Genomic DNA, 21920 nt, shown 5'->3' with positions numbered 1-21920 from the left:
AAATCACATTGTAGGATTTTTAATGAATTTATTTGCAAATTATGGTGGAAAATAAGTATTTGGTCACCTACAAACAAGCAAGATTTCTGGCTCTCACAGACCTGTAACTTCTTCTTTAAGAGGCTCCTCTGTCCTCCACTCGTTACCTGTATTAATGCCACCTGTTTGAACTTGTTATCAGTATAAAAGACACCTGTCCACAACCTCAAACAGTCACATTCCAAACTCCACTATGGCCAAGACCAAAGAGCTGTCAAAGGACACCAGAAACAAAATTGTAGACCTGCACCAGGCTGGGAAGACTGAATCTGCAATAGGTAAGCAGCTTGGTTTGAAGAAATCAACTGTGGGAGCAATTATTAGGAAATGGAAGACATACAAGACCACTGATAATCTCCCACGATCTGAGGCTCCACGCAAGATCTCACCACGTGGGGTCAAAATGATCACAAGAACGGGGGGACGTAGTGAATGACCTGCAGAGAGCTGGGACCAAAGTAACAAAGCCTACCATCAGTAACACACTACGCCGCCAGGGACTCAAATCCTGCAGTGCCAGGCGTGTCCCCCTGCTTAAGCCAGTACATGTCCAGGCCCATCTGAAGTTTGCTAGAGTCCATTTGGATGATCCAGAAGAGGATTGGGAGAATGTCATATGGTCAGATGAAACCAAAATATAACTTTTTGGTAAAAACTCAACTCGTCATGTTTGGAGGACAAAGAATGCTGAGTTGCATCCAAAGAACACCATACCTACTGTGAAGCATGGGGGTGGAAACATCATGCTTTGGGGCTGTTTTTCTGCAAAGGGACCAGGACGACTGATCCGTGTAAAGGAAAGAATGAATGGGGCCATGTATCGTGAGATTATGAGTGAAAACCTCCTTCCATCAGCAAGGGCATTGAAGATGAAACTTGGCTGGGTCTTTCAGCATGACAATGATCCCAAACACACCGCCCGGGCAACGAAGGAGTGGCTTCGTAAGAAGCTTTTCAAGGTCCTGGAGTGGCCTAGCCAGTCTCCAGATCTCAACCCCATAGGAAATCTTTGGAGGGAGTTGAAAGTCCATGTTGCCCAGCGACAGCCCCAAAACATCACTGCTCTAGAGGACATCTGCATGGAGGAATGGGCCAAAATACCAGCAACAGTGTGTGAAAACCTTGTGAAGACTTACATAAAACGTTTGACCTGTATCATTGCCAACAAAGGGTATATAACAAAGTATTGAGAAACTTTTGTCATTGACCAAATACTTATTTTCCACCATAATTTGCAAATAAATTCATTAAAAATCCTACAATGTGATTTTCTGGATTTCTTTTTCTCATTTTGTCTGTCATAGTTGACGTGTACCTATGATGAAAATTACAGGCCTCTCTCATCTTTTTAAGTGGGAGAACTTGCACAATTGGTGGCTGACTAAATACTTTTTTTCCCCACTGTACTTCTGGGGACCAGAAGTCCCCACAAGAATAGTAAACCAAGAGAAATTTGACCAACTGGGGACATTTTGTTTGTCCCCACAAGGTCAAATGCTATTTCTACGGGGTTTAGGGTTAAGGTTAGAATTAGTGTTAGGGTTCGGAGATAGGGTTAGTTTTTGTTAAGATAATTTATTTACTAATTATTTCAGTGTCTCTGTGCGTCTCCCAAAAGGTTGTAATGCTTTTGGGTCAAGAAACAGACAGAGTCCCGGTCTGCATAGTCAGGCCTTTTATTCATTGAGAATTCTGTTATCACAATTTCAGAGTCCATCTTTTATACATGTAACCGGTGTGAAATGGCTAACTAGTTAGCGGTGCGCGCTAGTAGCATTTCATTCGGTGACATCACTCGCTCTGAGACCTTGAAGTAGTTGTTTCCCTTGCTCTGCAAGGGCCGCGGCTTTTGTGGAGCGACGGGTAACGGTGCTTCGAGGGTGACTGTTGTCGATGTGTGCAGAGGGTCCCTGGTTCAAGCCCAGGTAGGGGCGAGGAGAGGGACGGAAGCAACACTGTTACATACACACACGTCATACAAAAATCCCACCCCTCTTTAGGCGGGTTGTAGTTTTCCACTTGAAAACTGCTCTCCTGACGATCTGGTCACACACACACACACACACACACACACATACATACACACACATGTTCTTATCATAGTCTACTCCCTGCATTCCTCAGTTATCGCTGTCCTCACAATATCCTGCACCATGTTTAACAGTTTTCCTTCTTCTTCGCCGTCCGGTCTAACTCCTACTCACATTGCTAAATAGTAACACAATGTCATAATCTTTACTGGTCTTACACTCACATTACCAGGTAGTAGATTCTAACACATCTCACACAGTTTCGGAGTGTAATAATTAGTCACTACTAAGAAAGTACTAATTATACTTAAAACAAGAACATTTCACAACTATATTTAAGGGTGGAACATTTAGTCATTACTTTTAACCTGTATATATTTTAATTTCTATATCAGTTTTAGAGTTAGGGTTAGGGTTAGGAGCTAGGGTTAGGTTTAGGGTTAGGGTTAGGGTTAGGTTTAAGGTGAGGGAAAATAGTACATTTCTTGTGGGGACCTAAAATCCCCAAAAGTCCCCACAAGGATAGTAAAACAAGTAAAATTCTCACTCGTGGGGAATTTTTCCCAAGTCCCAATGAGGACAAAGGATATTATAATCTTAGGGGTTAGGTTTAGGGTTAGGGTTAGAATTAGAGTTAGGGTTACAATTAGGGTTAGGGTTTTGATTTAGTGGTTAGGATCAGGATTAGGAGTTAGTTTTAGGGTTTTGGGTTAGGGTTACGGGTTAGAGTTAGGGTTTAGGGTAAGGGTTGGGGGGGTCATTAGTAACAGCTCAGTACACATTGACTTAAATAACCTCACCTTCCCCCAAACTCAAACCTTACTCCCCCTCCCTCCCCTTCTCTCCCCATGTCCCTCGCTTAATAATGACCCATTCTGTCTGTTCATGTCTTTCCCCAGCAAACTGGACAACAGGGGTCCATTCCTCCACTGGCTCACCCTGCTAGTCCAGCACTCTGAAGGAGAAGACAGGACAAGAGAGTGGGGTTAGTTCACTCCTGAGACTGGTGAGTTCCATTTTATGATTATAAAGTGTTGTTGTTTTTCTCTGTAAGCATACTCTTAAGTGCTGCTAAACCCCACTGTCACTAGGGAATTACTTAAAGGCCAATGGGGTTCCGTTTTATTAGGGGACTAATATAGTGGACTACAAACTGACAATTGCGACACATCATCATGAAGCGGTGTAATGACACTTTTGTTAATGTCATGTCCCTGAGTGTGATTTGGATATTTGTCTTATTGGCGGTACTGTGATTTTGCTGACTCATAACATACAATGTAATTCCTATCTATGCACATATGTTTCGGTCAGTCAATGGACATCCATTGAAACGCATTCCTGCTGTTTCAGTAGCTGTGGCTTGACTAGTACAATACTGACATAGTTTGTTGATAACATCTGTCATCTCAATATTCTATTGAAAAGATGTTATCGGTCATCAAATAATATTTAACTTTTGGTACAGAATCCAGTTTTGTGTGACTTTTGTTACGTTCTATTGGCACCAGGCCAACCCAGAACCAGACTCACACACTCCTGTCAGCTTTCAGAGCAAACATTCCATCTGCATTCTTACCAACAACTCAACAATGCTGCCTTGGTTCCAAATCAACAAGGATCCTAGATGTGACCCCTGGGGAACCTTACGTCTTTTCTGAGGTCAGATCTGAGGGGCAAAATAAATTACAATAATAATAAACCTACAGGGTCACATTTGGAGAGCACACACATTTGGAGATGTTACCAAAAAACACTGTATATCATTTTAAATATCCAGCATGGCATTTGATTTTCCCCTGGAGGTAGTTGTGTCTGAGACGGTAGACATCTGGAGGTGTGTGTGTGTGTGTGTGTGTGTGTGTGTGTGTGTGTGTTTGTGGAAGTGTGTGTGTGTGTGAACACAGATTTCTCCAGCTGTACTAGAGCTAGACAGGCCGGGGGCCATGGAGAGAAAAAGAGGAGGACCCCAGAGGCAGGCAAACATTGGAATAACAACCCCATTAAAAACAGAGCAATGACCATGCAGATGTGGGTTTACTACCAGGTCACCATGACTGATTATGACCATAGAGAATTCATACTAAATGATTCACTTTATCACAACTGATCATCTTCAGAGGTGATTTGGTTACAATATAAATTGGAACCAAGTGCTGGTTTGGTACGGTGACCAACCAGAGACTGCTGAATATACAGTTGAAGTCGGAAGTTTACATACACTTAGGTTGGAGTCATTAATCCTCGTTTATCAACCACTCCACAAATTTCTTGTTAACAAACTATAGTTTTGGCAAGTCGGTTAGGACATCTACTTTGTGCATGACACAAGTAATTTTTCCAACAATTGTTTACAGACAGATTATTTCACTTATAATTCACTGTATCACAATTCCAGTGGAACAGAAGTTTACATACACTAAGTTGACTGTACCTTTAAACTGCTTGGAAAATTCCAGAAAATTATGTCATGGCTTTAGAAGCTTCTGATAGGCTAATTGACATCATTTGAGTATATTGCAGGTGTACCTGTGGATGTATTTCAAGGCCTACCTTCAAACTCAGTGCCTCTTTGCTTGACATAATGGGAAAATCTAAAGAAATCAGCCAAGACCTCAGAAAAGAAATTGTAGACCACCACAAGTCTGGTTCATCCTTGGGAGCAATTTCCAATCACCTGAAGGTACCACATTCATCTGCACAAACAATAGTACGCAAGTATAAACACCATTGGACCACGCAGCTGTCATACCGCTCAGGAAGGAGACGCGTTCTGTCTCCTAGAGATGAACGTACTTTGGTGCGAAAAGTGCAAATCAATCCCAGAACAACAGCAAAGGACCTTGTGAAGATGCTGGAGGAAACAGGTACAAAAGTATCTATATCCACAGTAAAACGGGTCCTATATCGACATAACCTGAAAGGCCGCTCAGCAAGGAAGAAGCCACTGCTCCAAAACCACCATTATAAAGCCAGACTACGGTTTGCAACTGCACATGGGGACAAAGATAATACTTTTTGGAGAAATGTCCTCTGGTCTGATGAAACAAAAATAGAACTGTTTGGCCATAATGACCATCGTTATGTTTGCAGGAAAAAGGGGGATGCTTGCAAGCCGAAGAACACCATCCCAACTGTGAAGCACGGGGGTGGCAGCATCATGCTGTGGGGGTGCTTTGCTGCAGGAGGGTCTGGTGCACTTCACAAAATAGATAGCATCATGAGGAAGGAACGAGTCCTATATCCCAAGTGGCAACGGTCTAAGACACTGCATCTCAGTGCTTGAGGCGTCACTACAGACCACCTGGTTCGATTCCAGGCTGTATCACAACCGGCCGTGATTGGGAGTCCCATAGGGCGGCGCACAATTGGCCCAGCATCGTCCGGGTTTGGCCGGTGTAGGCTGTCATTGTAAATAAGAATTTGTTCTTAACTGACTTGCCTAGTTAAATAAAGGTAAAATAAACATTTAAAAAATAAAAGGACAATTATGTCGATATATTGAAGCAACATCTCAAGACATCAGTCAGGAAGTTAAAGCTTGGTCGCAAATGGGTCTTCCAAATGGACAATGATCCCAAGCATACTTCCAAAGTTGTAGCAAAATGGCTTAAGGACAACAAAGTCAAGGTATTGGAGTGTCCATCACAAAGCCCTGACCTCAATCCTATAGAAAATGTGTGGGCAGGACTGAAAAAGTTTGTGCGAGCAAGGAGGCCCACAAACCTGACTCAGTTACACCAGCTCTGTCAGGAGGAATGGGCCAAAATTCACCCAACTTATTGTGGGAAGCTTGTGGAAGACTACCCGAAACGTTTGACCCAAGTTAAACAATTTAAAGGCATTGCTACCAAATACTAATTGAGTGTATGTAAACTTCTGACCCACTGGGAATGTGATGAAAGAAATAAAGCTCAAATAAATCATTCTCTCTACTATTATTCTGACATTTCACATTCTTAAAATAAAGTGGTGATCCTAACTGACGTAAGACAGGGAATTGTTACTAGGATTAAATGTCAGGAATTGTGAAAAACAGGTTAAAGAAGGATTTTCAAGCCTAGAGACAATTGAGACATGGATTGTGTATGTGTGCCATTCAGTGCCTTTGAGTAGTAGGTGACAGGCACACCAGTTTGTGTCAAGAACTGAAACGCTTCTGGGTTTTTCACCCTCAACAGTTTCCCGTGTGTATCAAGAATGGTCCACCACCCAAAGGACATCCAGCCAACTTGACACAACTGTGCGAAATATTGGAGTCAACACTGGCCACATCCCTGTGGAACGCTTTCGACACCTTGTGGAGTCCATGCACCAACAAATTAAGGCTGTTCTGAGGGCAAAAGGAGGTATAACTCAATATTAGGAATGTGCTCCTAATGTTTTGTACACTCAGTGTATAACCCTTTGCACACACAGTTAGTTCCGTGTGTAACCTGAGGATGGCACTGCTGTGTGTGGTTGTGGCCCTGTCCCTGGTGCTTCTTGGTCCCTGCCCCAGTGTGTGTGCCCCTCAGGGGGGCCTGGAGCCTGACAAACAGCCCTATGACCTGGAGGACTTGGAGCTGAATGGAGAAACAGACTGGGAAAACCTGGACCTCAATGGAGAAAACTATGACTATGAAGACCTAGACCAAGTGGTGAAGAAAATGGGAGGGAAAGGTAGGGGAGGAGACTGACTAATTGTAAGTCAATCTGGATAAGAGCGTCTGCTGAATGACTAAAATGCAGTGGTGTAAAGTACTTAAGTAAAAATATTTTAAAGTACTAGTTAAGTCATTTTTTGGGGTATCTGTACTTTACTTTACTATTTATATTTTTGACAACTTTAGCTTTAATCCACTACATTCCTACAAAAATAGATTTATTTTTACTCCATACATTTTCCCTGACACCCAAAAGTACTTGTTACATTTTGAATGCTTAGCAGGACAGGAAAATGGTCCAATTCACGCACTAATCAAGAGAACATTCCTGGTCATCCCTACAGCCTCTGATCTGGTGGACTCACTAAACACAAATTCTTCTTTTGTAAATTATGTCTGAGTGTTGGAGTGTGCCCCTGGCTATCTGTAAATAAAATAAAAACAAGAACATTGTGCCGTCTGGTTTGCTTAATATAAGGAATTTGAAATGATTCATACTTTTACTTTTGATACTTACAGTGAGGGAAAAAAGTATTTGATCCTTTGCTGATTTTGTACATTTGCCCACTGACAAAGAAATGACCAGTCTATAATTTTAATGGTAGGTTTATTTGAACAGTGAGAGACAGAATAACAACAAAAAAATCCAGAAAAATGCATGTCAAAAATGTTATAAATTGATTTGCATTTTAATGAGGGAAATAAGTATTTGACCCCTCTGTAAAACATGACATAGTACTTTGTGGAAAAACCCTTGTTGGCAATCACAGAGGTCAGACGTTTCTTGTAGTTGGCCACCAGGTTTGCACATAACTCAGGAGGGATTTTGTCCCACTCCTCTTTGCAGATGTTCTCCAAGTCATTAATGTTTCGAGGCTGACGTTTGGCAACTCGAACCTTCAGCTCCCTCCACAGATTTTCTATGGGATTAAGGTCTGGAGACTGGCTAGGCCACTCTAGGACCTTAATGTGCTTCTTCTTGAGCCACTCCTTTGTTGCCTTTGCCGTGTGTTTTGTGTCATTGTCATGCTGGAATACCCATCCACGACCCATTTTCAATGCCCTGGCTGAGGGAAGGAGGTTCTCACCCAAGATTTGACGGTACATGGCCCGTCCATCGTCCCTTTGATGCGGTGAAGTTGTCCTGTCCCCTTAGCAGAAAAACACCCCCAAAGCATAATGTTTCCACCTCCATGTTTGACGGTGGGGATGGTGTTCTTAGGGTCATAGGCAGCATTCCTCCTCCTCCAAACACGGCGAGTTGAGTTGATGCCAAAGAGCTCGATTTTGGTCTCATCTGACCACAACACTTTCACCCAGTTCTCCTCTGAATCATTCAGATGTTCATTGGCAAACTTCAGACGGCCCTGTATATGTGCTTTCTTGAGCAGGGGGACCTTGCGGGCGCTGCAGGATTTCAGTCCTTCATGGCGTAGTGTGTTACCAATTGTTTTCTTGGTGACTATGGTCCCAGCTGCCTTGAGATCATTGACAAGATCCTCCCGTGTAGTTCTGGGCTGATTCCTCACCGTTCTCATGATCATTGCAAACTCCACAAGGTGAGATCTTGCATGGAGCCCCAGGCCGAGGGAGATTGACAGTTATTTTGTGTTTCTTCCATTTGCGAATAATCGCACCAACTGTTGTCACCTTCTCACCAAGCTGCTTGCCGATGGTCTTGTAGCCCATTCCAGCCTTGTGTAGGTCTACAATCTTGTCGCTGACATCCTTGGAGAGCTCTTTGGTCTTGGCCATGGTGGAGAGTTTGGAATCTGATTGATTGATTGCTTCTGTGGACAGGTGTCTTTTATACAGATAACAAACTGAGATTAGGAGCACTCCCTTTAAGAGTGTGCTCCTAATCTCAGCTCGTTACCTGTATAAAAGACACCTGGGAGCCAGAAACCTTTCTGATTGAGAGGGGGTCAAATACTTATTTCCCTCATTAAAATGCAAATCAATTTATAACATTTTTGACATGCGTTTTTCTTGATTTTTTTGTTGTTATTCTGTCTCTCACTGTTCAAATAAACCTACCATTAAAATAATAGACTGATAATTTCTTTGTCAGTGGGCAAACGTACAAAATCAGCAGGGGATCAAATACTTTATTCCCTCACTGTAAGTATATCAAATACTTTTAGACTTTTACTCAAGTAGTATTTTACTGGGTGACTCACTTTTACTTGCATCCTTTTCTATTAAAGTATCTTTACTTTTACTCAAGTATGACAATTGGGTACTTTTTCTACCACTGCAAAAAAAAATGTAAGGAGAGGAGAGGAAAAGAGAGAGAAGTGGAGGGTGAAACATAAGAGTAGGGAACGATAGAGGAGAGGCAAGATGAAGAGAGAAGAAAAGTAAGACTGGACAATTGGGGAGAAAGGAATGAGTGTGAGAGGGAAGGGAATGAATTATAGGAGTGGGAGAAGGGAAAGGAGAGGGAAAACGGTCGAGAGAGGAGGAGGGATATGAATTGGTAAATCTACTAATGTAAAAAAAAGTATAAATAAAAGCATTAATAATAATAATCCCCCCATAATAATAATAATCCCCCCATCCACCAATAATAAATAGAAAACGTAATGTACTCCTCTCTGTGAGAGCAGATCGAGGTGGGGATGGTTGCACCCCCTGTTTCTGAGACCCCTCCACCCACCAACATGCCCCCTCCTGAGTATGAGAAGGAGGTGACCCTGTCCCTAAGGCCGACCCCTTCACCTGTTCCCGTAACTCAGGACTTAAAAGGACCAGGTCTGTTTGGACCAGAAAATGGCCACGGTGAGTCACAAAGAGCCGGAGGGAGGAGTGTGTGTGTGTGTGTGTGTGTGTGTGTGTGTGTGTGTGTGTGTGTGTGTGTGTGTGTGTGTGTGTGTGTGTGTGTGTGTGTGTGTGTATGTGTGTGTGATATTCTTTCTGTCTCTGTGCAGGTATGTTTGCTGTGTGTGTGTATCAGTGGAAGTGTGTATTGTGATGATGCTGACCTGGAGCAGATTCCCCCGCTGCCTAAAGATACCACACACTTCTACGGACGCTTCAACAGGATCAGACACGTCAAAAACACTGACTTCATCAACCTCAGTAAGATACACACACACACACATACCCCAGAGGAGGCTGGTGAAATGAGCTATAGGAGGATGGGCTCATTGTAATGGCTGGAATGGAATAAATGGAATTATATCAAACACTTCAAACATATGGAAAACAAGTGTTTGACTGCGTTCAATTTTTTTCCATTCCAGCCAATACAATGAGCCTGTCCTTCTATAGCTCCTCCCACCAGCCTCCTCTGACACACACACCCACCCATGCACGCATGCATGCACACAGGCACACACAGGGTTGGGGAGTAACAGATTACATGTAATCACACACACAGACAGACACACACACTACTGGCCACACAACCTAATATCCCCCTTTAGAGACCAATAATACAGGGGCTAGATAGGGCCAAAATAATAATAACTGACAATACAGTATATGTTCACCTCACCCCCGGTCTGTGTGATACAGTAGTTTACCTCACCCCCGGTCTGTGTGATACAGTAGTTTACCTCACCCCCTGGTCTGTGTGATACAGTAGTTTACCTCACCCCCTGGTCTGTGTGATACAGTAGATTACCTCACCCCCTGGTCTGTGTGATACAGTAGTTTACCTCACCCCCTGGTCTGTGTGATACAGTAGTTTACCTCACCCCCTGGTCTGTGTGATACAGTAGTTTACCTCACCCCCTGGTCTGTGTGATACAGTAGTTTACCTCACCCCCTGGTCTGTGTGATACAGTAGTTTACCTCACCCCCTGGTCTGTGTGATACAGTAGTTTACCTCACCCCCTGTGTTCCAGACAAGCTGAAGCGCATCGACCTGACAGGGAACCAGATCTCTGGGTTGGATGAGGATGCGTTCCGCCCCCTGCCACAGCTCCAGGACATCCTATTGGCTGATAACAACCTGCAGGCGCTGCCAGAGCTCCCACCCACCCTCAGATATGTTGATGTGCGCAACAACAGACTGATCAGCAAAGGACTACACAAAGAGGGCTTCAAGGTACATACAAACACACACATGCGTACCTACGTACACACATATGTACACACACACACACACAAACACACACACTAGCTATAATTGTGATGAATTCTTTGAAGTGCCAGAGGGCATTCTTTGTTAGCACAGAATTGAACAGTACATACCTAGTAGCTGAAGCAGGACTGTAGGATACAGCCTCTCTGGATTGAATAGAGATGGAGTTCCCTCTGGTGGCCTTTATAGAGGTTTTCTTCTCCATCTGGCCTGAACAGGATATGAGCCAGCTGGAGTTCTTGTATCTGTCTGATAACGAGCTGGACTACATCCCTATCCCACTGCCTGAGAGCCTCAGAGTACTTACACCTGCAGGTATCAATACGCATGTACACACACCGCTCATGGATCTCATATACACATTTCACACTCCTTACACATCCAGACTCTACATACATTTAAAGACCCATTCCAGCCTCCATAGAACCTATTTTATCACCTGATTTACTTAACAAAAGGCACATCTCAATAGGTGGTCCAGATGTCCTCTGACATGGCATAAGTGAGGTGTGGGCCTTTCCTCATTTTGTCCTCTATTGTTCCCGCAAGCAAGGGTGGAGGCCGATGAGATCAGAGTGCATCAGACAAACTCCTTGAATTACCAAACCTTTGAATATCGCAATTGTGTATAAAAAACACACATTTGCTCAAAACGTATTTATTTACCCTTAAGTGTGTGTACTTTACTGTATTTATTCCTGGAACAAATCAAATGTAATTTGTCACATGCGTCGAATACAACCGGTGTATACTTGAAACCGTGAACCGGGAAATGCTTGCTTATGATCCCTTCCCAACAATTCAGAGTTAAAAAATAAGGTAACACTTTTTATTTGTATTATTATTTTTGGTAACACTTCATTTTAAGGGGTCCTTATTAAAGACAGTGTAATTAAATATGTAAATATGTAATTATACTGTAACAAGATTTGTAATTAATTGTAATAATTCATAGTTACACTGTAATAACAACATGTTATGTTATGGTCCTCTGTAGCTCAGCTGGTAGATCACGGCGCTTGTAACGCTAAGGTAGTGGGTTCGATCCCCGGGACCACCCATACACAAAAAAAAAAAACTATGCACGCATGACTGTAAGTCGCTTTGGATAAAAGCGTCTGCTAAATGGCATATCATATTATATTATTATTATTATTATATTATTATTATTATTATTATATTATATTATTATGTAACTGGTGGTAATTGCAGTATGCAATTACAGAGGTGTAACAATTAATGCTCGTTACCATGCTTGTTACAAATGTAAAACGTTCCGATAGTATCCCAACGCACCATATTTCAGCCTGCACAAACCACGTGATAAGTGTTAGCCAATTAAAAACCATCCAACTCATTGACATAACTCTGCAATAAAGGGCTCTGGAGTCTAATTACATTGTACTTATGCAGATATTACACATACTCTGTGGTGTACTAGTATGTTTAGCCATAAAATGAGGGACAGGTTGTCAGGGTAATGTATTATATACAGTGCATTCGGAAAGTATTCAGACCCCTTGACCCTTTTCACATTTTGTTACGTTACAGCCTTATTCTAAAATTGATTAAATAGTTTTGTTCCCCTCATCAATCTACACACACTACCCCATAATGACAAAGCAAAAACAGGTTTTTAGACATTTTTGCAAATGTATTACAAATAAAAAACTGAAATATTAAATTTACATAAGTATTCAGAACCAGTACTTTGTTGAAGCACCTTTGGCAGCGATTACAGCCTCGAGTCTTCTTGGTTATGACGCTACAAGCTTGGCACACCCGTATTTGGGGATTTTCTCCCATTCTTCTCTGCAGATCCTCTTACGCTCTGTCAGGTTGGATGGGGACAGTCGCTGCACAGCTATTTTCAGGTCTCTCCTAAGACGTTAGATCGGGTTCAAGTCCGGGCTCTGGCTGGGCCACTCAAGGACATTCAGAGACTTGTCCTGAAGCCACTCCTGCGTTGCCTTGGCTGTGTGCTTAGAGCCGTTGTCCTGTTGGAAGGGCAACCTTTGCCCCAGTCTGAGGTCCTGAGTGCTCTGGAGCAGGTTTTCATCAAGGATCAAATAAAATAAAATAAAATTGTATTCGTCACATGCACCGAATACAACAGGTGTAGACCTTACAGTGAAATGCTTACTTACAAGCCCTTAACCAACAATGCAGTTTTAAGAAAAATAAGTGTTAAGTAAAAAATAGATGAGTAAAAAATTGAGAGAATGCCAAGAGTGTGCAAAGCTGTCATCAAGGCAAAGGGTGGCTATTTGAAGAATCTCAAATATAAAATATATTTTGATTTGTTTAACACTTTATTGGTTACTACATGACTCCATATGTGTTATTTCATAGTTTTGATGTCTTCACTATTATTCCACAATGTAAAAAAAAAAAAAAAAAAAAAAAAAAAAAACTTGAATGAGTTGGTGCATCCAAACTTTTGACTGGTAGTGTATATATACACACGCACACACACTCACACACAAAACCCAAACACATAACACACACATGCATATTGGCACAACGCAAACACATATACAGACACATTAAACATTTGCTGCTGTTACTCTTTTCTTTATTTTACTCTTATTATTATCTACAGTGCCTTCAGAAAGTATTCCCACCCCTTGACTTTTCAAATTGTATTGCGTTACAGCCTGAATTTAAAATGTATTAAATTTAGATTTTGTGTTACTGGCCAACACACAATATTTCCTTAATGCCAAAGTGGAATTATGTTTTTAGACATTTTTACAAATCAATACAACATTTTAAGCTGAAATGTCTTGAGTCAATAAGTATTCAACACCTTTGATATGGCAAGCCTAAATAAGTTCAGGAGTAAAAATGTGCTTAACATGTCACATATTAAGTCGCATGGACTCACTCTGTGTGCAATAATAGTGTTTAACATGATTTTTGATTGACTACCTCATTTCTGTACCCCATACACAGTTATCTGTAAGGTCCCTCAGTCGAGCGGTGAATTTCAAACACAGATTCAACCACAAAGATCAGGGAGGTTTTCCTATTGCCTCGCAAAGAAGGGCAGGCACCTAATGGTAGATGGTTAAAAAATAAAAAAGCAGACATTTAATATCCCTTTGAGTATGGTGAAGTTATTAATTACACTTTGGATGATGTATCAATACACCCAGTCACTACAACAATGCAGACGTCCTTTCTAACTCAGTTGCTGGAGCGGAAGGAAACTGCTCAGGGATTTCACCATGAGGCCAATGGTGACTTTAAAACAGTTACAGAGTTTAATGGCTGTGATAGGAGAAAACTGAGGATGTCTCAACAACATTGTCATTACTCCACAATAATAACCTAATTGACAGAGTGAAAAGAAGGAAGTCTGTACAGAATAAAACTATTCCAAAACATGCATCCTGTTTGCAACATGGCACTACTGTAATACTGCAAAACGTGGCAAAGAAATTAACTTTTTGTCCCAAATACAAAGTGTTATGTTTGGTGCAAATCCAATACAACACATTACTGAGTTCCACTCTCCATATTTTCAAGCATGGTGGTGGCTGCATCATGTTATGGGTATGCTTGTAATCGTTAAGGACTGGGGAGTGTTTCAGGATAAAAATAAATGAAATGGAGCTAAGAACAGGTAAAATCCTAGAGGAAAACCTGGTTCAGTCTGCTTTCCAACAGACACTGGGAGATTAATTCACCAGCAGGACAATAACCTAAAATACAAGGCCAAATATACACTGGAGTTGCTTACCAAAATGACATTGAATGTTCCTGAGTGGCCTAGTTACAGTTTTGACTTAAATCGGCATGAAAATCTATGGCAAGACTTGAAAATGGATGTCTAGCAATGATCAACAACCAACTTGACAGAGCTTGAAGAATTTTAAAAATAATAATGTGCAATTACTGTACAATCCAGGTGTGCAAAGTTCTTAGAGACTTACCCAGAGACTCACAGCTGTAATCGCTGCCAAATGTGATTCTGTTATGTATTGACTCAGGGGTTTGAATACTTATGTAAATTAGATATTTCTGTATTTATTTTTCAATAGATGTGCAAACATGTCTAAAAACATGTTTAAACTTTTTCATTATGGGGTATTGTGTATAGATGGGTGTTAAAAAAATCACTTGAATCCATTTTGAATTCAGGCTATAACACAACAAAATGTGGAATAAGTCAAGGGGTATGAATACTTTCTTCAGGTACTGTCCTGATGCCTAGTCACTTAATCCTGCCTTCATGTACATATCTACCTCAAATACCTTGTGCCTCTGCACATTGATCTGGTATTGGTACTCCCTGTATATAGCTCCATTCTTGTGTATTTTATTTAATTCCTCTTGTGTTACTACTATTATTTGTATGATTATTTTCAAACTCTGCATCATTGGGAAGGGCTTGTAAGCAAGCATTTCAGGGTGAGGTCTACACCAGTTGAATTTGGCGCATGTGACAAATGAAATTTGATTTGATTTTCATACAGGGAGTACCAGTACCAGATCAAGCTAGCTGCATTCGCCTTCATTTTTAAAGAAATGAATTTGTTCAAAACTGTTCAACTATTGTCTTTCTCTCTCTTTGAGGCAACTACTCACCACATTTTATCCACTGCAGTGCTAGCTAGCTGTAGCTTATGATTTCAGTACTAGATTCATTCTCTGATCCTTTGATTGGGTGGACATGTCAGTTCATGCTGCAAGAGCTCTGATAGGTTGAAGGAAATCCTAATAACTGTGTATGTCTATGGAAGGGGTTGAGAACGATGAGCCTCCTAGGTTTTGTATTTAAGTCAATGTACCCAGAGGAGGACGGAAACTAGCTGTCTTCCGACTACACCATGGTGCTACCCTACAGAGAGCTGTTGAGGTTACTGTAGACCTTCATTGCAAAACTGTGTGCTTTAATCAATTATTTGGTGACGTGAATATATTAAGTATAGTTTTTTCTAAAAAGGATAACTTTTTTAATGTTTCACTATTTTTATTTTTATGAAATTCACTGAGGAGGATGGTCCTCTCCTTCCTCCTCTGAGGAGCCTCCACTGGTGTATGTGTAGTGTATGTGAATGTGTGTGGGTTTTGTGTGAGAGTGTCAGTGTAGTGTCTGTGAGTGAGTGTGTATATATAGTCTTGTGAGTCAGTGCAAGATAGGGTCAGTGCAGATAGTCTGGGCAACCATTTAATTAACAATTTAGCAGTCTTATGGCTATTTAGCAGTCTTATAGCTTTGAAACAGCCAAAAAATTGTCTGACTGCCTGCCCAGACATATCATCCTAGAACCAGCCCTGCACATATTAAAGGCACTGTCTCAAACCTAGTATTCTATGACGGCTGCAAATGTGTGAGACTAACTGTTCAGCCCCACAGCTCTACTCCAATCCTCAGGCCCTCCCGCATACTTTTTCAGCCCCATTATAGCCTGGTTTCTCTCTCCTCTCCTCTGCAGTCAATGGATTCATAACTGGCACACATTCAAATTGGAGTGGTCCCAGCTAGCACATAGCATTCTGAGAACCATATGTTTCTTAGAGCTTGGTGTGAGCGTGGTTGTCCTGTGGTTATTTAGCTTACAACCTTCCCACAAATTCCTGGGAATTGTGCAGGATAATGCGTCCGTAATGGGTCCGAGGTCAAACGACCACCCCTCATCACTGTCAAACGCTCCCTAAAACTTAGAAGTTTTAGGGAGAAAGAAATGTGCATCCTGTAGCACTAACTCCAAAATGTTTTGGGACACTGTAAAGTCCATGGAAAATAAGAGCACCTCCTCCCATCTGCCCACTACACTGAGGCTAGGAAACACTGTCACCACCGATAAATCTACAATAATCCATGCTTTCCACCTGGCTACCACTACCCCTGCCACCAGCTCTGCACCCTCTGCTGCAACTTGCCCATAACCGCGATCGATAAAAGACAGTACTGCGCAGCCGTCTTCATCGACCTGGCCAAGGCTTTCGACTCTGTCAACCACTGAATTCTTATTGGCAGACTAAATAGCCTTGGTTTCTCTAATGATTGCCTCGCCTGGTTCACCAACTACTTCTCAGATAGAGTTCAATGTGTCAAATCGGAGGGCCTGTTGTCTGGACCTCTGACCGTCTCTATGGGGTGCCACAGGGTTCAATTCTCGGGCCGACTCTATTCTATGTGTTATTCATTGATGTTGCTCTTGCTGCTGGTGAAGCTCGGATCCACCTCTATGCGGACGACACCATTTTGTATACATCTGGCCCTTCATTGGACACTGTGTTAACAAACCTCCAAACGAGCTTCAACGCCATACAACACTCCTTCCGTAGCCTCCAACTGCTCTTAAACACTAGTAAAACTAAATGCATGCTCTTCAACCGAACGCTGCTTGCACCCGCCCACCCGACTAGAATCACTACTCTCCGCGGGTCTGACCTAGAGTATGTGGACAACTACAAATACATAGGTGTCTGGTTAGACTGTAAACTCTCCTTCCAGACTCACATTAAGCATCTCCAATCAAAAGATAGATCTAGAATCGGCTTCTTATTTTGCAACAAAGCCTCCTTCACTCATGCTGCCAAACATGCCCTCGTAAAACTGACTATCCTACCGATCCTTGACTTCGGCGATGTCATTTACAAAATAGCCTCCAACACTCTTCTCAGCAAATTGGATGTAGTCTATCACAGTGCCATCCGTTTTGTCACTGAAGCCCCATATACTACCCACCATTGTGACCAGTACGCTCTTGTTGGCTGGCCCTCACTACATATTCGTCGCCAAACCCACTGGCTCCAGGTCATCTATAAATCACTGCTAGGCAAATCCCTGTCTTACCTTAGCTCACTGGTCACCATAGCAATACCCACCCGTAGTCTGCGCTCCAACAGGTATATCTCACTGGTCATCCCCAAAGCCAACACCTCCTTTGGCCGCCATTCCTTCCAGTTCTCTGCTGCCAATGACTGGAACGAACTGCAAAAATCTCTGAAGCTGAAGACTCTTATCCCCCTCACTAAATTTAAGCGTCAGTTGTCAGAGCAGCTTACCGATCACTGCACCTGTACACAGCCATTCTGAAATTAGCCCACCCAACTACCTCATCCCCATATTGTTATTTATTTAGCTAATTTGCACCCCAGTATCTCTATTTGCACATCATCTTTTGCACATCTATCATTCCAGTGTTAATACGAAATTGTAACTATTTTGCAGTATGGCCTATTTATTGCCTTACCTCCATAACTTACTACATTCGCGCACACTGTATATATATTTTCTGTTTGTATTTTTGACTTTATGTTTTGTTTACCCCACATGTAACTCTGTGTTGTTGTTTTTATCGCACTGCTTTGCTTTATCTTGGCCAGGTCGCAGTTGTAAATGAGAACTTGTTCTCAACTGGCTTACCTGATTATATAAAGGTGAAAGAAAAAAAAGAGAAAAAAAGAAAAATAGTTGCTTGGCTTTGGAATATTCTCAGTACATTTAAGGAACTTGACAAAAAACATTATATTTTGGGTATTTAATTACTTTAACAGAACGTTTCCGATAAGTTCAAACAAGGTTATATTTCATTTCAATTTTGGAAAGGTTCTAGAAATGTTCTCCAACTGGTTTGACATTGGGAATGTTCTCAAATAGTTCAGAGAACGTTAAGAAAAAAACGTTCTTCTGTGGGAATTTCAGTACTTCAGCATAACGTTTCCTGCAGGTTTCCTCATGGTTTTATTTAAAGTAATGTTCTCAAATTGTTCCGGGAACGTTAAGGAAACTTTCCATAAAAACCACAGGAAAACTTTAGTAATGTTATGAGAATATTCTAATAATGTTATTTAAAACATATACATTCTGTTCACAGCATCAACAAAACTCTCTCTATCCTCTATTTAGTGTGTTCATTAATTGGCCACACCTGATCTTAATGTGTGTTTGTTTCCTTTGAAATGGGGTCTATTTGAATAGACTAAAATGAACAGCTTTATATGCGTAAAAAACATGGAGTGCAAGCACCATGCTGCTGGAGCAGTGGATTAATTACATGGATAGAGAACAGAAGATTATAGGTTTGACTCTCACTGATGCCGTGTCACAATAAAAAATAAATGTGTTTGCATGATTAATGCCAAAATAAATTAATTTCCATGGCTGCGTTTAGACAGGCATCCCAATTCTGATCATTTATTTCACTAATTGGTCTTTTGACCGATCAGATCAGCTCTGAAAAAGATCTGATGTGATTTGTCAAAAGACCAATTAGTGGGAAAAATGATCAGAATTGGGCTGCTTGTGTTAAGAATAGTTAACCCAAAATAAGATGGCAGTGTTATTAAAAATCTTATCAAAACATTAAGTGAAAGTTTTAAGGAAGTTATTCAAAAACCTCCAAATAATTTCAGTTCTCAGAGCGTTAATAAAACCTCCCAGGAAAACGTTCAAGGAACCAGAGTAAAACATTCTCAGAACCTCCCTGCAACCTAAAAATAAACGTTCCCAGAACAGGCAACATTTTCACTTTGGTTCTCAGAATGTTTAGAAAACATTCAGTTTTACCGGTCAGGAAACATATGGCTTTGTTCCCACAACCAATGTGAAACCAAAAACATACATTCCCACAACTTCCAAGGAACAAAATGTGCTAGCTGGGGAGTCTGTGAATTAATTTAATGAAGTCTGTAATCATGTCTCTGCTTAATCCAGTTTAATTACCTCATCATAGTAACACACAACCCCCCTCTCTGTTTTTCTATCTCCCCTCTCTGTCTCTCTCTCTCCCTCTCTCACCCTCCCTCTCTCTCTCTGTGTCTCGTTATCTCTCTGTCTCTCTGTCCCCCCTCCTCTCTCCACCAGAACAACAATATCCAGACTCTCCCCGTGGACACGTTCTGTAACAGCCATGACCGTAACTACATACGACGCTCCATGGAAGACATCAGGCTGGACGGAAATCCCATCAACATCAACCTGTACGCCTCCTCCTACATCTGCCTGACTCGCCTGCCTGTCGGGAGTCACTGAGGGGGTGCATTGAGGGAACATGGGGGGGCATGGAGGTAGGAATGGAGGGGCTCTGCAAAGAGGGGGGTAGAGAGGAAGAGATGAGGGAGGGAGGGGGGAAGAGGGAAGAGAAGGTATTCAATTATAAAACAATTCAAAAGACAGAGATGAGGGTAAGGGATGGAGGAAGGGAGGATGGGGAAGGGGTGAGCTGTTCATTATATTTAGGTTCACTATCTCTTTAACGTTAGCTGCCGACTGAATCCTGAGACACCTGTGATGTCACACCTGTAAGAGGCTGTCCTCAGCCAGAGACAAATCTCTGTCCTGACTTAATGATTGATTGGCAGATCGCCCAATCAATGAAGTGCTGTCTGCTTGTACCTGACAGAGATCTATCCTGCTGAAATCCAACCTGGGGAGAGAAAAACAGCTGTCATTGTATGGACTGTCTGTGTGTCTGCTACTCTTGCCTACTGAAAACATGTGTCACCTCACAATGATATTGTCATTCTTAATGATAGGTCGACCATAATAAAAAGCACTGTGACTTATTAAGCCTGTTTGTTTATCAACAATATCAATTAATCTATTAAAACATAAAACCTGCTCCTTAATCGTAACTTCCCGTGTCTTTCTTTTCTTTCCAAAACACTTGAGCGTGCTGTATGACCAACTCTGTCGCTATCTCTCTCAGAACCATCTTCTTGACCCTAACCAGTCAGGCTTCAAGACGGGTCACTCAACCGAGACTGCTATCCTCTGTGGTATAGAAGCTCTGCACTGCCAAAGCTGACTCTCTCCTCTGTTCTCATCCTCCTAGATCTATCTGGTGCTTTTGACATGGTGAACCATCAGATCCTCCTCTCCACCCTCTCAGGGCTGGGCATCTCAGGTTCTGCACACTCATGGATTGCATCATAACTGGCAGGCCGCTCCTACCAGGTGACGTGGAGAGGATCTGTGTCTGCACCACATACTCTCACTACTGGTGTCCCTCAGGGCTCGATTCTAGGCCTCTTTTCTCGATACAACAAGTCACTTGGCTCTGTCATATCCTCACGTGGTCTCTCCTATCATTGCTATGCGGATGACACTCAACTACTTTTCTCCTTCCCCCTTCTGACACCCCGGTGGCGACACGCATCTCTGCGTGCCTGGGAGATATCTCAGCATGGATCTCGGCCCACTACCTCACGATCAACCTTGACAAGACGGAGCTGCTCTTCCTCCCGGGGGAGGCCTGCCTGCTCAAATCCTCTCCATCACTCCATTGTGTCCCCCTCCCAGAGTGCAAAGAACCTTGGCATGACCCTTGACAAAACCCTGTCGTTTCTGCAAACATGAAAGCAGTGACTCGCTCCTTCAGGTTCATATAAGAACCTACCTCACACAGGAAGCGGCGCAGATCCTAATCCAAGCACTTGTCATCTCCCGTATGAACTACTGCAATTCACTGTTGGCTGGGCTCCCCACTTGTGCCATCAAACCCCTGCAACTTATCCAGTGGTTCAACCTTCCCAAGTTCTCCCATGTCACCCCACTCTCCGCACACTAGCTTCCAGTCGAAGCTTGCATGAACTACAAGACCACGGTACTTGCCTACGGAACAGCAAGATGCATGCACTAACTGTAATTCACTCTGCATAAGAGCACCTGCTAAATGACTAAAATGTAAATGTACAGTATATTAGATAATTCACTGTAAGGTAGAGTAGCCAAATGAGTAGCCAAGCAGATCAATGTTGTTTTTGTCATTTGATTTCCATTGATTATCTCATCACTGGGATGTGTTGAATAAAACTGTAGTGAGGTCAGAGAGAAACATATCCCAATCCCAGTCCCCTATGCATGTGTGGAGATCTGACAATGTGGTATAGCTCCACTTTTCCTTCTGATAGAATAGGCTAGGAAATTCAGCCAAAGTGCTTTCACCTCCCCAATCCTCTCAGCGCTCCACAAGTGCATAGTGCATAGGGGGCTAGCTATGCAAAGAGACTGATGCCATACGTACTAGTTATATCAAATCAAACTTTATTTGTCCCATGCGCCGAATACCGTGAAATGCTTACTTATCAGTACTTATAAGAATTGCAAACTATATGGTGATCAGATCTTTACAGTGGTGGATCTCTCTCTAGTAA

General features: G+C 42.1%; 1 pseudogene; it reads left to right on the top strand.

The window, feature by feature from the left end:
- Positions 1-6415: 6415 nt before the first annotated feature.
- LOC121578644 lies at positions 6416-19837 on the top strand (annotated as a pseudogene).
- The last annotated feature ends 2083 nt before the right edge of the window (positions 19838-21920 follow it).

The sequence above is a fragment of the Coregonus clupeaformis genome, chromosome 12, assembly GCF_020615455.1.
Source record: "Coregonus clupeaformis isolate EN_2021a chromosome 12, ASM2061545v1, whole genome shotgun sequence".
In the NCBI taxonomy this organism is placed as follows: Eukaryota; Metazoa; Chordata; class Actinopteri; order Salmoniformes; family Salmonidae; genus Coregonus; species Coregonus clupeaformis.
This window is presented reverse-complemented; position numbering and strand designations above follow the sequence as displayed.